This window comes from Candoia aspera, chromosome 1 (assembly GCF_035149785.1).
Source record: "Candoia aspera isolate rCanAsp1 chromosome 1, rCanAsp1.hap2, whole genome shotgun sequence".
Lineage (NCBI taxonomy): Eukaryota > Metazoa > Chordata > Lepidosauria > Squamata > Boidae > Candoia > Candoia aspera.
In genome coordinates, this window is record NC_086153.1 from 19,755,724 (window position 1) to 19,770,861 (window position 15,138).

Here is a 15,138-nt window from a genome sequence, read left to right on the forward strand (position 1 = left end):
CATTTACTTAAAATGATATTAAATTACCAAGTACAATTAATATGGAAAGCCAGTCTGGTGTAGTGGTTAAGGCACCAGGCTAGAAACTGGGAGACCATGAGTTCTAGTTCTGCCTTAGACACAAAGCCAGCTTGGTGACCTTGGCCCAGTCACACCTTCTCGGCCCTAGGAAGGAGGCAATGGCAAGCCACTTCTGAAAAACTTTGCCAAGAAGACTGCAGGGACTAGTCCAGGCAGTTGCCAGGAGTCAGCACTGACTTGAAGGCACACACATACCAAAAAAAAAAAAAATTAATATGACAAGTCAGTCTGGCATAGTGCAGTGTTTCTCAATCCTGGCAAATTTAAGATGTGTGGACTTCAACTTCCAGAATTCCCCAGCCAGACATGCTGAGTGTTTGGCTGGCTAGGGAATTCTGGGAGTTGAAGTCCACACATCTTAAAGTTGCCAAGGTTGAGAAACACTGGTGTAGTGGTTAAGGCACCAGGCTAGAAATTCTGGAACCATGAGTTCTAGCCCCACCTTAGGTACAAAGCCAGTTGCGTGACTTTAGGCCAGTCTCTCTCTCTCTCTCTCTCTCAGCCCAGGAAGAAGGCAATGGCAAAACACTTCCAAAAGCTTGGGGAATTCTGGGAGTTGAAGTCCACACATCCTAAAGTTGCCAAGGTTGAGAAACACTGGACTAGTCCATCGTCACCAGGAGTCAACACTAACTCAAAGGCTAATGATGATGATGATGTATTTTCTATCACATTAAACTTAGTTTTTGAAGGGCCAGGCGGTTGGACCCAAGTTTCTGAGGGGCTGCCTGCAACCCTGGAGGAACCTCAGGTTGTATGACCTTAATTAAAATCACATTATAGATTCTTAACATTCAACAGCCACAATTAAAATACCAATAGCGATGCATAACAAGCCAACTAAAATGAAAGCAGAGTTCCTTAACTATTTCCAGTGATGGAACCGTCATAATATATTTTTGGAGGACATGGTTTAGTAAGTATGGGGCCACTCCCGAACGAATTTATTCCTGGTACTCTCAGCCCACTATAATTTATTTATAGATTTAAAGTGCTACAATTTTAGAGCACTTCCATGGCTGAGAGCAAGCCCGGACAGCCTTGTATCAGTGCAGGCAGTCCTTCAGGTAAGTAGGCCCCCTACTTCAGCCAGGCCTGATGCATCCTCCACTCCACCCATCTACGTAGGTCTCACTGCAGGCCTCCTTTTGAACGAAGAGCTCCAGTTACACACTGCTGAAGATCTGTCTTGGAGCTGAAATGTTTTTGGCTACTTTCCACTAACTGTATATATGGATCTGCTCACAGTCTGTACCAAGGGAATGTGTGCGGTTTAGCTCAAAAGGTTACGCATTTAATTGTTCACAAGAAGTGCATTTTTATGATTGTATCTATTTGCCTTTGACAGAGAGTAGGGACTTTTAATTTATAAATATTGGCTGCTTTCACACAACATACTTCACCTGATCAAATAAATGCACTCATAAAGTAACCAAATGCACTGAATTTGCACAACAGACGAAGTCAGAAAAAAATGAATCACAGTGATGCTAAACAAGTTTAGCACGTTGTACAAATGCATCTGCTAATGCTTTACCTAATCTGGTGAAGCAGAGCTCAGTTTGTACAATTTGCACACTTATAGCCTTAAAGTTGTAAATCAAGAATGTGCAATTTCCATTGGCTCAAGGATTACACTGGACTTTGCACAATTAGTCAATAGCTATTTACTCCAAAGTGGCCTAGCCAGGACCCAAAGGTTTGCGGGGTGGAGTGGTCCCTTATTAACTTCTCCCCAAACTCAATTGTTTGCTGTGGGCTGCCAAAAAAAAAAAATCCAGGCCAGTTTTTGAAGCTGTATTTTAAATAATTAATGAGTAATAGGGCCTTTCCCCATTGCTGAGCTAAAGTGCTTTCAAGCCATCCTTGAACCAGAGATGATGCCAGCATGAAAAGTGCACCCCCATTGCTGATCCCTGCCCTGCCTCCAGTGCCTCTGTTCTGTTCAGTCACTGCCAGTCTCCTGACTTCCTGCCAAGGTAATGGGTGACAAAAGTAATGGGTGATAGATTTTACATACCTTGAGGTTGTCCTTGAATAGTCTTAAAATGAGGAGGAAAATAATACTTTAATACCAGTACAGTTAAGGATGACTTAAACTTGTCTTATTCATGGGCTGGGGATGAGAGGAATATAATGTAATGGGAACATGCGGGAAAAAAGATGCTGCCAAAGCATGTTTGTGATATGGTTAGGTGGTGGTGGAGACATGAAAAGAGAGAGAGTCCTGAATGAATCAGAGAAAAGGTCCATCTAATCTGGTGGCCAACCGAGGCATGAAGATGTAAATAAATCACATCTATAGTAGTATGTCCAAATACTAATAAGCTCCAACCTTACTTTTTCGATATCAGACAAGATGAGCTAGATGACTGCCTCTAAGCCAGGAGTATCATTTAATTATCACAGCTAAAAATGCATCTTTTTTGCTTAAGGCTAATCATCCAAGTTGGTGGGCCATCACCAAATTCTCTGGAAGCAATGTCAATGTTTTACTGTGACAGAACATATTAGCTTCTCCTTTGTATCAGCTTTAGATTTCATTCATTCATTCATTCATTCATTCATTCATGTTTTTGATATATTTTCCTCCACTGTTTGTGCACATGAAAATTTGTGTCCAGGCCCACTAAATAGGAACAAGTGGGTTAGGAAACCAAAAATACTGAAATAACTTTCAGATGGTTATTTTAAAAATTAGTTTTACTGCCTTGAATAAAAAGCATCAATCCATACAGTATGTAAAGGCCTGCATGGGCAACTTCTTTACGTGGGCCCTGCCAGGGCTACTTCCTGCTGCCCCTCCCTCATAAAATGCCCTGCTCCTTAAGGATCACTTTAAAGCAGGAAGGATCTTGTGGATGAAAAGTGTGCGCCTGCTTGTGCGCCTACAGTACTGCTGAGCCATGGCCCTTGCAAAGATGCCATTGGGGTGCCACCTCTTGTCCACAAGCAGAACTACAGTAGAAACAATCAGAAAACCAGTGTGGCTTTTTAATTCAAAAGGCCAGAGCAGGTTGGATGGCAGGACTGGCCTCAGGAGAGGTCAGTGGGATGCTGGCCTGGTATTGAGCCAAACCGGATGCTGGCCTGGTATTGAGCCAAACCGAGGGCTGCTGAACAGTGCTGTATAGCTAAGGTGAAGGCAAATCCACATAGCCTCCTTCTCCTGGCATGAGGACCATTTCCAGAGAGATGTCCACATCCAACTGCCTGCATCTCAATGTCCATCCACAAGCAGGCAGCCCAGGGGTGTCTTTAGGTGTTCCACTCTGGAAGCAATGCTTCCCCTTTTATCCCATCTCCAGATACTGCACAGAGACAATTTAGGGTGTATTCATATGCATGAGGAAGGCAGCCTGGCATATGTGTTCCATGTCAGCAAACACATGGCACTATTTAACCCAGTATTTCTCAATGGTGGCAGCTTTAAGAGGCGTGGACTTCAACTCCCAGAATTCCTCAGCCAGCCATGCTGGCTAGGGAATTCTGGGAGTTGAAGTCCACGCCTCTTAAAGCTGCCAAGGTTGAGAAACTGATTTAATCAATTGAAGCTGCCCCATTTTCCCACCTCTCAATCTCTTTGGACTATGAGGACCACCTGAACCCCAGCTTTTTTCTCTTTTTTTAAATGAGTTAACTAGCCTACACTATTCCTGTCTTAACACGTGTAATTGAATTGTAATTGAAAGGACATACCTCTTGTACTTCTGTAGCCTGCCTGGCAAGGAATTTTCTTTCCAATGGCAGCTCCTCCCTTCCTCTCCTCACTTCTTGTTCGTAGGGTACTTCACAGTCTCACGCTATTCCCCACAGCCAAACCCCTTTCTCAACCTCCAGCTCTTCAACAGCATTATCTGGCAGTTGCACAAATATGGATGACCACTAGATGGCAGGCATGAGACACAAATATTTTCTTTGCTGCCACCTAGTGGTCAAGACATTGCATGATTGACCAGTCAACCCAAAGTTGCAAGGAACTGTGAAAAGGTTCAGCGGGCTGACGGTACAATGAGAAAGAAAAAAGAAATTACACGGCCACGCAAAAGATATCCAAAGTGTTGAGCATGCCAGGTGGAGAGCCTTTTCACATGGTGGATGATGTTGGGCAGAGCAGGCATTGTAGCCAAGGAAATTACCAATCATGGCTCTTATAATGTTGCACATTAAAGCTATCGGAATAGTAGTGCAGCGCAGACCCAACACAGGTGCACAATAAAAGCCTGCTGTGGGGAGCAGCAAGATTTCCTGCTCCCTCTGGGACAGGAGGTAAGCACAGCTTAAACTCTGATAACATACCGACAAAGAAAGCACTAAACCTGGCAACTGACTTCCCTCTCTGTAACTTGAGGAGGTCATCAGCCGCACCGCTGTAGGTTGCACATTCTGGTCTCTGGCCCCCGAACTGTGAACCCAAGGAAGAAGGTGGTTCTTCTGAGTGCAGTGTCGCCATTGCCTGCTTTTTCCTTGGGACTGTAATACAGTCAGGTGGAAAATCCAAAACTGCCTCTGACTCCACAGTTGGCTTGTCCAATACATGTTCTTGAGCTGGGGCACTGGAGAGTCTCTCTCTCCAGTCTGGAGCTGGGTGGACAGTGCAAATCTCCCTGGGTTCTGGAACTGTGAAGTTTCTGTATGTCTCCATCCAGTCTGGCGCTGGTAGATTGGTGTGCTTCTTCAACGACTCTGGAAACAGGTGGTTAGTGTCTGCTTGAAGTAAAGGCCACCAAGGTGACTGAGGTCCAAACTTCTCTAAACCCCGTGGAGGTAAGATTCCATGGGTCGTGGCAGCCTCTGTGTATGGCAAGGCTCTGAGGTCTGTTTCTGTGTTGGGCTGAAGAGAGCCCCACAGAGTGGGTTTTTCATCTGAGTAAGACTCCTTGTCAATATTCACTGCAGCCAGCCAAGGGGTGTCAAGATTCCCTGGGTGAAATGCAGGTATGACCTTGGGTGCGGTTTCAGGCCTGCTGTGAGAGAGGAGCTCAGCCCCTTGTGCAAAGCACTGCTTCCGGGCGGCCTCCAGCTGTTGATGCAGCATACATCTATACTCGGATTCACTTTCTGGATGGGAAGCAGGTCTATAGAGGTAAGAGTTTTGGTCACTTGGGAGGGATTCAGACCAGAGGGAGTCCTGGTGGATTGAGTTAGGCACTGCTTGCTTCTCCTTGTATCTTCTTACTTCTTTGTTCTGCTGTAAGGAGTCTTTGTGAAAAGGGTGATGTTCTCTGAGGTTCATATCTGGTGTGGAAACTGGAATCCAGGGAGGTAACTCAGCTCCAGGAGAAAGAATGGGTTTGGAGGCCATAGCTTCCATCTCTTGGTGGAGCTGACAGCGATACTCAGACTCAGTCTCTGGATGGATGACAGGCCTTTTGGTTTCCTGGGTCAATTCAGGTTTTGTTTGGAGGTTCCTCCTCACATCAAGCTCTCTGGGTGGAGCATTCCTGCGGACTGGTTCAGTCCGTGTTGGGAGAGAGTCCCTTCTCTTCTCAGCCTCTGTGCAGAGAGAAGTTTGGTAAAGTAACTCAGACCTCGGAGAGTATTTACAGACTGTGTCCATCTCTTGATAGAGTGGGCTCGTGTAATCTGATTCACTCTCTGAATGGAAAGCTGACCTATAATTTGGTTTAATCTCTGAATGATAAGAAGATACAAGGACAATCGGTATTGGGGATGCTTTGGACCTAGTTTCTGGCTGAGGAAGAGATTTCTGGGTTGTTGTAGTCCACATCTCTAACTGAGGAATCTCATTTTTTGAAAAGAAGGTGTCCTGGTAGATGGATTCTGTTTGAATGCATTTATCTTTTGGATTGAGAACACGTTTGCGCATTGTTTTCTTTGGGAACCGGGGTGCATCTTGCTGTCCCAGTTCAGTCACTAACCGAGAAGTCAACTTGGATGGCTGCAATAACTCCTGTCTTACAGAAGATGTTTGGGTCCATGCATTCTTTAGGTTGTTACCAGGTTTTTCAAAGCATCTGGTGATTGGTGGAAGGGAGTCACTCCACGTTGGGATGAAAGGCATATATTTATTCTCCATTTCAGATTTCTCTGGAATTGATCCAGATCGGAGTCTCTGGCACATCTCATCTCTTTGTGAATTCAAGCTCTGTTGCATTGCCACAAGCATACGGCTAGCTGTCATGTTAACCTGCCTAGGTTGCATGGAGTATCTTCCACTGTGACAGTCAATGACAGTTTGAGGAGAGACGCTTCGGACTGCTGGCCTCCCTTGTTGTGGAGGGTTGGTTTCTCTTTGGGGTGTAGTATTCTGGTTTAATTGGCTCCCTCGCCTCGAGGAAGTACTCTGAGAGAGCTCACTTCCTCGACGAGATGAGGTATTTGATAGGACCTCTATCACTTTGTAGGGTGAGGCACTCCTGATGGCATTATTTCCTTTCTGAGGAAGAATCTTCTGTGCTGGGTCAGTTGGTTGCCGAAATGAAGAATTCTGAGAGAGCTCACTCTCTCTCCGTGAAGAGGGGCCTGGAGAAGAGAGGATTGACCCTCTTGGAGGAGACAATCTTTGGGCAACCTCACTACCCTTCTGAAAATTAGCAGTACCCTGTGAGAACTCACTTCCTCTCCGTGAGGAGGAACCAGGGGGACAAGATCTTTGGGGAACCTCATTTACCCTCCCTCTTTGAGGAGAAACATTTTGGGAAAATGTGCCCTGGGAAGCTTCACTTCCTCTATGTGGAGAGGAGCTTCGATTGATGTCACTTCCTCTCTGGGGTGAAGCAGTTCTAGACATCTCACTTCTTGGCGGGGAGGGGGATGCCAATGGGGGGTTGCTCCCTCGATGGGACTGAGGACTAAGGGTCCATTCTTGCTGAGGTGAAACATTCCTTGGAGGTTCATTACCACGCTGGGAGAATGAGCTCTGATATGGATCATAAACTACTTTGACTGGAATAACACGAGACATCTCAGCTGCCTCGTGGCTGGTGATCCTTTGTCATTTGATACTATAAGTTGATCAATTCTCCTTGGATTCTCCTTCAATTTTACACTAACCTTATCTGTTCTAACAGTAGGCCATTTCTGCCTTTCATAAAGCACTTGGTTCTTCTAATATGGCCCCTTTATTTCATCAGTTCTACACCAGCCTGGCAAGATCATAAAGCAGTGATGTCATTCTGTTAGACTATGACATCAGCTGCTCCACACCCACTGGACATTTTCTAAAAGATCACACAATTCTGCCACTTCTAATTTGCAACTTTTCACTTTGTTTATTTCTCCAATGTTACATACCCATCCATATTTCTAAAATATACAAAGCATCTTGTAAATTGTAAGAATTTAGAAATAAAACATTACCAACCAAGGTTCCACATGAAGCCAAGGAAGGAGAGCCCTGTGACATGCCTTCTCTGAAGCTGTCCTCATGCTGTGACACACCTTGCCTCCTGAAATATGGAATGCCCCAAATCTCCCTGACTTTCATAAATTGCTTCAGATTTGGCTATTCCATCAAGTATTTCAGCCTGTGGGCAGGCTGTCTTTTAGATAGATTATCATATGCACCTGTTTTATTATATGTACCTTTTTGTTTGTAAACTGCCTTGAGTCCATCAGAAATGGGCAATATTTAAACAAACGAATAGGTGGTGAAATGTATAATTAAAAACCTTAAAGCACAAGAAGCACAAAAGGGCACCATAAGCTACTGGCAATATATACTGAGATGTTCAGCAAGGAAGACATTTATACATTATTTTTTGCAGAAAAGGCTCTAGCACTGATGTGCAATTTTTTTCTTGGTCACTGAAGAAAGGACTGACAGGAAAGGGACTGACAGGAAAGGGTCACGTGTTTGGTCTTGAAGGCACTTAATACTTGTTCCTGTCCCATGGAAGATACCCTCTCCCTTAAGTCTTATGCTCTGCCTTATAGAAGAAGTAGAGAAGTTCCCCATTTTGAGGGCTGAGAAAAAATGTCCAAGAATGGAAAAAGAGAAGAAAAGCAGAGCAGTGCATGAGCATAAACATGACTCCAGAAACCATGTGCCAGTTGATCAGCGAGCTGACACCAGGCTGCAGCTGGAAAGACCTTATAGCAGTCAAAGAACAGAGAGACAGAGGAAAGGGTAAACACTGGAGCTAGTACAGTTGGCATCTGCAAGGACCAGGCCAAACAGAGACAACTGACTGTGGAGGAGGCAAGTGGTGGTGCTGTCACTGAGCCCATCTGCAATATGGCAAGACTGAAGGCCTCCTGGCACCCCTCTCCCTGTGATGAACAAGGCACCAGTCGGTGCTAACAGCATCAACTCTTTGATGGTCAAAACAGACACCAAATGTCCAACAAGGACAACCCTCTGGCAGCCAGAAAAGATGCTAAGCAGCACCAACAGCAGTGACCTTCCAGCAAACAGACAATACACAATCAACAGCAACCCTCCAGCAGCCAGATCCATTACAGAGCCTGGAAAAACGGCATAGTAGCACCCAACCTCCCCAGGCCATGACAAGAACTACAACACTGGATCTCCCTCTACTCTATCAGCATAATGACAGTGGGAAAACTGAAGGACATCAGATGTGGTGGTATGTCAGAAGAAGAGGTGTGAGCCCTGACATAAGAACAAGGGAAGCGAAAACTGGCTTAGTGATGCCCAGCATAGCAGTTCATGGTCTTGAAGAGAGACTGGCCCCAATCTGGCCTTCTATCCATGCAGGATATGGGAGTGACAACCAACTGATCCAGAACAGAGTTATATACAATCCTAAAGCAGATATGAGGAACAGAGGACACTCCTGATCAGGTGGAAAGAGATGGGTCACAGTTGCCCTGGTTTCCAGAAGCCTGTCAAGTGAAACCTATTCTTCTCCATCCTCTGCCTATTGATGATCCTTTTCACATTCACATGGAAAAGGAAGAAAGAGGAAGGCAAGACACCTGGAGAACAGAGACAGGAGGGAGGTGGACAACTATCCTTGAAGTGTTCAAGCAGCAAAAAACCCACACATTGCTACCTCATGTTCTGGATTTTCAGCCATAAACAACCTGAGCAAAAAGGGGGATCCCCTGTATCCTGGGACTGGAGGAGAGAATCACAAGACATGCCTGAAGTCCATTCCTCTGCTTCAGATCAGTATTTTCCAACCAAGAGATTGTTTAATGCTGACTGGCCCCTAACAACCCAACAATTGCTACCTTCAAGGAATCACAAGAATCAGCAGAAATATTCCCTGCAGGATCCAGCAGCTTTCTTCCCAGACTTTTTTCAAGACATAATTAAAAAGAAGTGGGTGAAGACAGCCAAATCTCAAGCACTTCCCATATCAGCAAACAAGCTCTACTTCCCACCCAAAGAGATCGTGAAGGAACTAGTGATGTGCAAAAAGGAAGGCAGAGACCCAACTGATTTAAGAACATCTGGAGCACTGAAGGAAGCCCACAATACCTTGTATAGAAAGGCAGTCAATGAAAGCTCTGTTCTCCTGGGTGGGCACAGGGTATGACACGCTGGCCACCAAAATTTGTTCTGCTTCTTCCTGCATAAGCTCCTCTTCTCACCCTGGGTAATTCACCACTTCCCCACATGGGCCTCTCACTAGTACTCAAACCCTTAATAACTGTTTCCTTTGAATCCATCACAGAGATCCCCATTAAGTTTCTCACTAATATATATTTTTTTGAAACCTTAACATCAGCTTAATTAGGGGTATTCTGATTAGAGATCTGATCAGAGATTTATTTATTTATTTGTTTGTTTGTTTATCCAATTTGTCCCCGCCCATCTCCTCCCTTTGGGGGACTCTGGGCAGTTTACAGTAATCAATTAAAACAACAATCATACAATGAATAAAATACACAATATAAAATTACAGTAATAAATAATATAAGTAAGAGTAAAAAATAAAAAAGTGCAAGTGGCAAAAGAATCTAAAACAGTTCAAGTGTGGGAGGAGTGGCCTATAGCAGCCATCCCCATGCAGATCTATTCCCCTCTCCACCCCAAGTGAGGCGGCAGAACCAGGTCTTCAGGCTCCTCCGAAAGGCCAGGAGCGATGGGGCCAATCTCACCTCCGGGGGCAGCATGTTCCACAGGGCGGGCGCCACTGCAGAGAAGGCCCACTTCCTGGACCCCGCCAAATGAAGTTGTCTTAAAGACGGGGTCCGCAGCATGCCCTCTCTGCATGATCGGGTGGGACGGGTTGATGTAATGGGGAAGAGGCGGTCCCTCGGGTAACCTGGTCCCATGCCATGTAGGGCTTTAAAGGTGATGACCAACACCTTGAATTGGACCCAGAAGCAAACTGGTACCCAATGCAGCTCGCACAGTAGCGGTGTTACATGTGCCCTTGTGGAGGCACCAAAAACAGCTTGCACGGCTGCATTCTGGACCAGCTGAAGCTTCCGGATACTTTTCAAGGGTAGCCCCATGTAGAGTGCATTGCAATAGTCTATATGAGATATAACAAGAGTATGAGTGACTGTTCGAAGGGCTTCCGATCCAGGAAAGGGCGTAACTGGTGCACAGCACATAGCTGCACAAAGGCTCCCCTGGCCATGGCTGCCACCCGCTCTTTGAGCAGGAGCCGTGAGTCCAGGAGGACCCCCAAGTTACACACCGGATCTGTCTGGGGCAGTGCAACCCCATCCAGAACCAGAGATGATAATGTCCCAGATATGGAAGAACCATTAACCCACAGCCACTCTGTCTTACCAGGGTTCAGTTGAAGCCTGTTGTTCCCCATCCAGGTCCCCACAGCCCCCAGACACTCGGAGAGGGCAGTCACGGCATCACTTACCTCACCCAGGATGGAGATATACAATTGAGTATCATCAGCATATTGATCATACCTCATCCCACGGTGATGGATGATCTCACCCAGTGGTTTCATGTAGATGTTGAATAGGAGAGGAGAGAGAACTGAACCCTGCGGCACCCCACAAAGGAGGGGTCGAGGGTCGGATCTCTCACTCCCTATCACCACCGGCCCTGGAGGAAGGAGGTGAACCAGCGTAAAACTACGCCACCCACCTGCAACTCCCTGAGCCACCCAAAAGGATACCATGGTCAATGGTATTGAAAGCCACTGAGAGATCAAGGGGAGCGAGGATGGATGCACTGCCACCATCCCGCTCCCACCATAGATCATCCATAAGTGCGACCAATGCTGTTTCCCTCCCATATCCCAGCCTGAAACCTGACTGAAAGGGGTCTAGATAATCCATTTCCTCCAAGACCCTCTGGAGCTGCAAAGCCACCACTTTCTCAACCACCTTTCCCAAAAAAGGAAGGTGGGAACCTGGACGAAAATTGTCCAGAACAGCAGGGTCCAGCGATGGCTTCTTGAAGAGGGGGTGCACCAACGCCTCTTTAAAGGTAGTGGGGAACACCCTTCTCCCAAGGATGTATTAACCATCACATGGACCCAACCACATGTCACCTCCCGGGCTGCTTTTACCAGCCAGGAGGGGCATGGGTCTAGATGACACATGGTGGCATTTACTGTCCATAGGATCCTGTCCACTTCCTCAGGTCCAACAGATCAAACTGCTCCCAGATAACTGGGTAAGCCCGTTCCCCTGGTATCTCTCCAGACCAAGCCTCGCGCCTGGAGTCTAACTTGGAGTGGATCCGAGTGATTTTGTCCTGCAGATGCTCAGCAAATTCCACTTCACGGCCCTGTAGGTGGGTCACCAGGCCCACCTTCCCCAAAAGGGATCGAGTGATCTTAAACAGGGCTGTTGGGTGGCATTCTGCAGACGCAATTAGAGCAGAGAAGTATTGACGCTTCGCCACTTTTATCGCCACAAGGTAGGCCTTAATAGCGAACACAGGTTAGAACACTAACCTGTGTTCGGTCGAATTCAGTCTGTCTTCCTCCAGTGGCACTCTAGGCATCTCTTAATCCTCTTCAGAACCCTCAACTCCTCCGTAAACCACGGGGAGTGCCGGGTTCGATGGGACAAGAGAGGCTGCACAGGCGCGATCCTGTCCAAGGCCCTGGCCGCCTCCCTATTCCAGGCTGCAGCTAGGGCCTCTGCTGGACCGTGCAGCAGATCACTGGGTATAACCCCCAGTTCCTTCTGAAACCCTACCGGGTCCATCAGTCGCCGGGGGCGGACCAATCGAATGGGTCCTACCTCCCTGCGGAGCAGGGGTGGCATAAGGGAATCTCAGGGCCACCAGGGCGTGCTCTGACCATGACAAAGGGGACAGCTGTAACTCTCCTCTCAGATCACATTGCCACTGCTCTGACAAGAAAACCAAGTCCGGGGTGAGGCCACTGTCTTGAGTCGGGTCCCAAATTATCTGGGACAGGCCCATGGCTGCCATGGTAGCCATGAACTCCCGAGCCGCCTCCGAGGCCCACCCCAGGGAAGGCAGATTGAAGTCCCCCAGAACCATGAGCCTGGGGAACTCCACCACCAGCCCTGAGACGGCCTCGAGCAGCTCAGGCAGGGAGGTTGCCATGCAGCAGGGAGGCTGGTACAGCAGCAACACTCCCAGCTGTTCTCAGGAACCCAACTTGAAAAACAGGGTCTCAAAAGATACTGCTACATTCCCAAGAACACTTCCAAATTCCATCGAGGACAAGACATCGTATTCCCTGATGTTCTAACACCTTTAACTTTTAGCTAAGGAGCCCATGGAATAAAAAATAAATTAAATATCTTATTTCACGTGCTTCAAATCCACATACCTACTGCAAACTGCCACACCTACGCAATCTTGGCTGATCATAAGCTAAGCAGAACCTGGTTAGGATCGACCTTGGATGGGAAACCATCAGGAAATCTCAGGGCTGTAAACCAGACTGAGAAGTTGGAAAAACAACCAGGAAGAATTATCGGCAAATCTCCTTACTGACTCTTGTCAAGAATATGACCCCAGGAGTCAGGATTAATTTATGAGCGTCTTTACCTAAAATCTACTTCTTAGCTATTCTTAGAAGCTTGTCTGCCCCGCACAAGCTTTCTGAAATTGAAGACAACTTTTAAAAAGTTGAAAGTGAGTCAAATTGGCTGCCAGTTTGCTTCCCAGTTCAATACAAGGTGTTGGTTATGACCTTTAATGCCCCACACGGCATGGGGCCGGGTTATTTGAGGAACCGCCTCTCCCCAGCGACACCTACCCATCCCATTACATGCAGCAGGAGCAGCACATTAGGGGTCCCCTCTGCTAAGGAGTTTCATCTGGTGAGACCCAGAAGACAGGCCTTTTGGGGCATGGCACCCACCCTTTGGAACATCAGTCCCGCCAAGGTGATCTTCCAGAAGCCCTTAAAACCCAGTTTTGCCATCAGGCCTGGGGATCCCATGGAAATATGGAGCCCATGAAATGGCTGTATTGTGTGTAAGGTTTTGATTGTACTCTCCAGTGTTTTGTGTTTATAGTTTTTAATTGTTTTTAACAGTTTTGTTGTAATTGTTTCAATATTTTTTTGGGGGGGGGGGCTTTGCTATTTTAATCATGTAAGCCACTGTCATGAGTGCCGTTGAGCTAAAGTAATCAGCGCAATGGCACTCATGACAATGACAAGGAAATAGGTGAAGGGGTACAAGTTAAGTAGCCATCAACCCACAACGACTAACGGCTAACAAACAATAGATAAACGGATCACGGAGCCACCCAAGCCATCAGCAGCAATACCACGGGGATCGCCCAGCTGAAAGCAATCAGCAGAAGAATGAAAACCTGAGGATGGGCGATCCTAGAAACCCTCAACCAATGGCAGGGCAACGCATGGGACAAAGGGGGGTGACGTGACCGAGAGCGAGGGGGCGCTGACCGGCGCGGGGTATTTAAACCCCGCACCGGCGCGCTCCTGTCACTCTCAGCTTTTTCTAACAACGTTGTACCTATCCTGAAATAAACCAGAGCCTGCTTTGTAACCCAGTGTCTGAACGTTATTCAGAGGTAGGCAGCGCATGACATAAAGCTGAGAGTCATAAACTCAGCCTCGCCGAGCCCCACCGGACGACAACGAGCCGCGGGAGGAGTAGACGGCGAGAAGACCAGCAAGATGAGGCCGGAACGGCGCGGGCAAGGAGGGCGAGCCGCGCGGCAAGAGACAGAGGAGGACCGACCGAGGCCAGAGGCACCGCGGACTCCCGGAGCCATGGACGCCCGCCCCACCCGACCCGAGCCTCAGCTCCAACCCCAAGGGGAGATGGCGACGGAGGCAACCCGACCGCGGGAGGGAGCAGCACGACTTCCGAAACCAGCGGAGGACCCCGCGCCCCACATCGCACCCCAGCAACGGGCGTGGAGCGACAGCCCCACGGTGCTCGACACGGAGGAGGACGACGGAGACACCCATCAGACGGAGGAGGAAGCGGACCCGCGGCGGAGGGACGATGAACCCCCCCCCCCCGAGGACGCGCCAACGGAACCGGCCCCAGCGGCGGTGCGGGCTGTGGACGAGGAGGCACGAGCTGAACTCGCGGCCATGCGGGCTCAGCTGACGGAACTCCGGACCATGCTCCAGGCGCTTATGCCCCCCGCGCCACCCAATGACGTCCCCGCACAAGCCCACACCCCGAGCGAAGCACCGAACCCACACGAGCCAGCGGAAAGCCAGCAGACGGCACAGGCGGCCGACACCACATCCCGGGAAGCGAGAGGCGGGGCCGCGCAAAACGCCCGGGCCCCAAAGGACTTCCCCATCTTCTTCGATGGGACCCCCTCAAAACTCTCGTTTTTCGTCACCAACGCTAGGGAGTTCATGGGGAGGCACGGACACTCCTATGACTCCGAGGCCGACAAGATCGGCGCCGTGGCAATCAAACTCCAAGACAGGGCGGCGGACTGGTACGTCCAACTGTACGAGTCCAGCTCCCCCGCCCTCGCCACCTTCCCTGCTTTCATCAACGAGATGAAAAACTATTTCGAAGACCCCCTAGCCAAAGTACGGGCGAAAAGCGCACTCCAGAGACTTAAACAGGGCGCACGCACGGTCCCTGACTACGCCCTGGAGTTCAAAGCCCTCGCGGGAAAGGTCTGCGACTGGTCTGAGACCACCCTGCTGGAAATCTTCAAAAAGGGGCTCAACCGCGACGTTCTCCAATGGGCCCTCTACCGCGACGACCCAG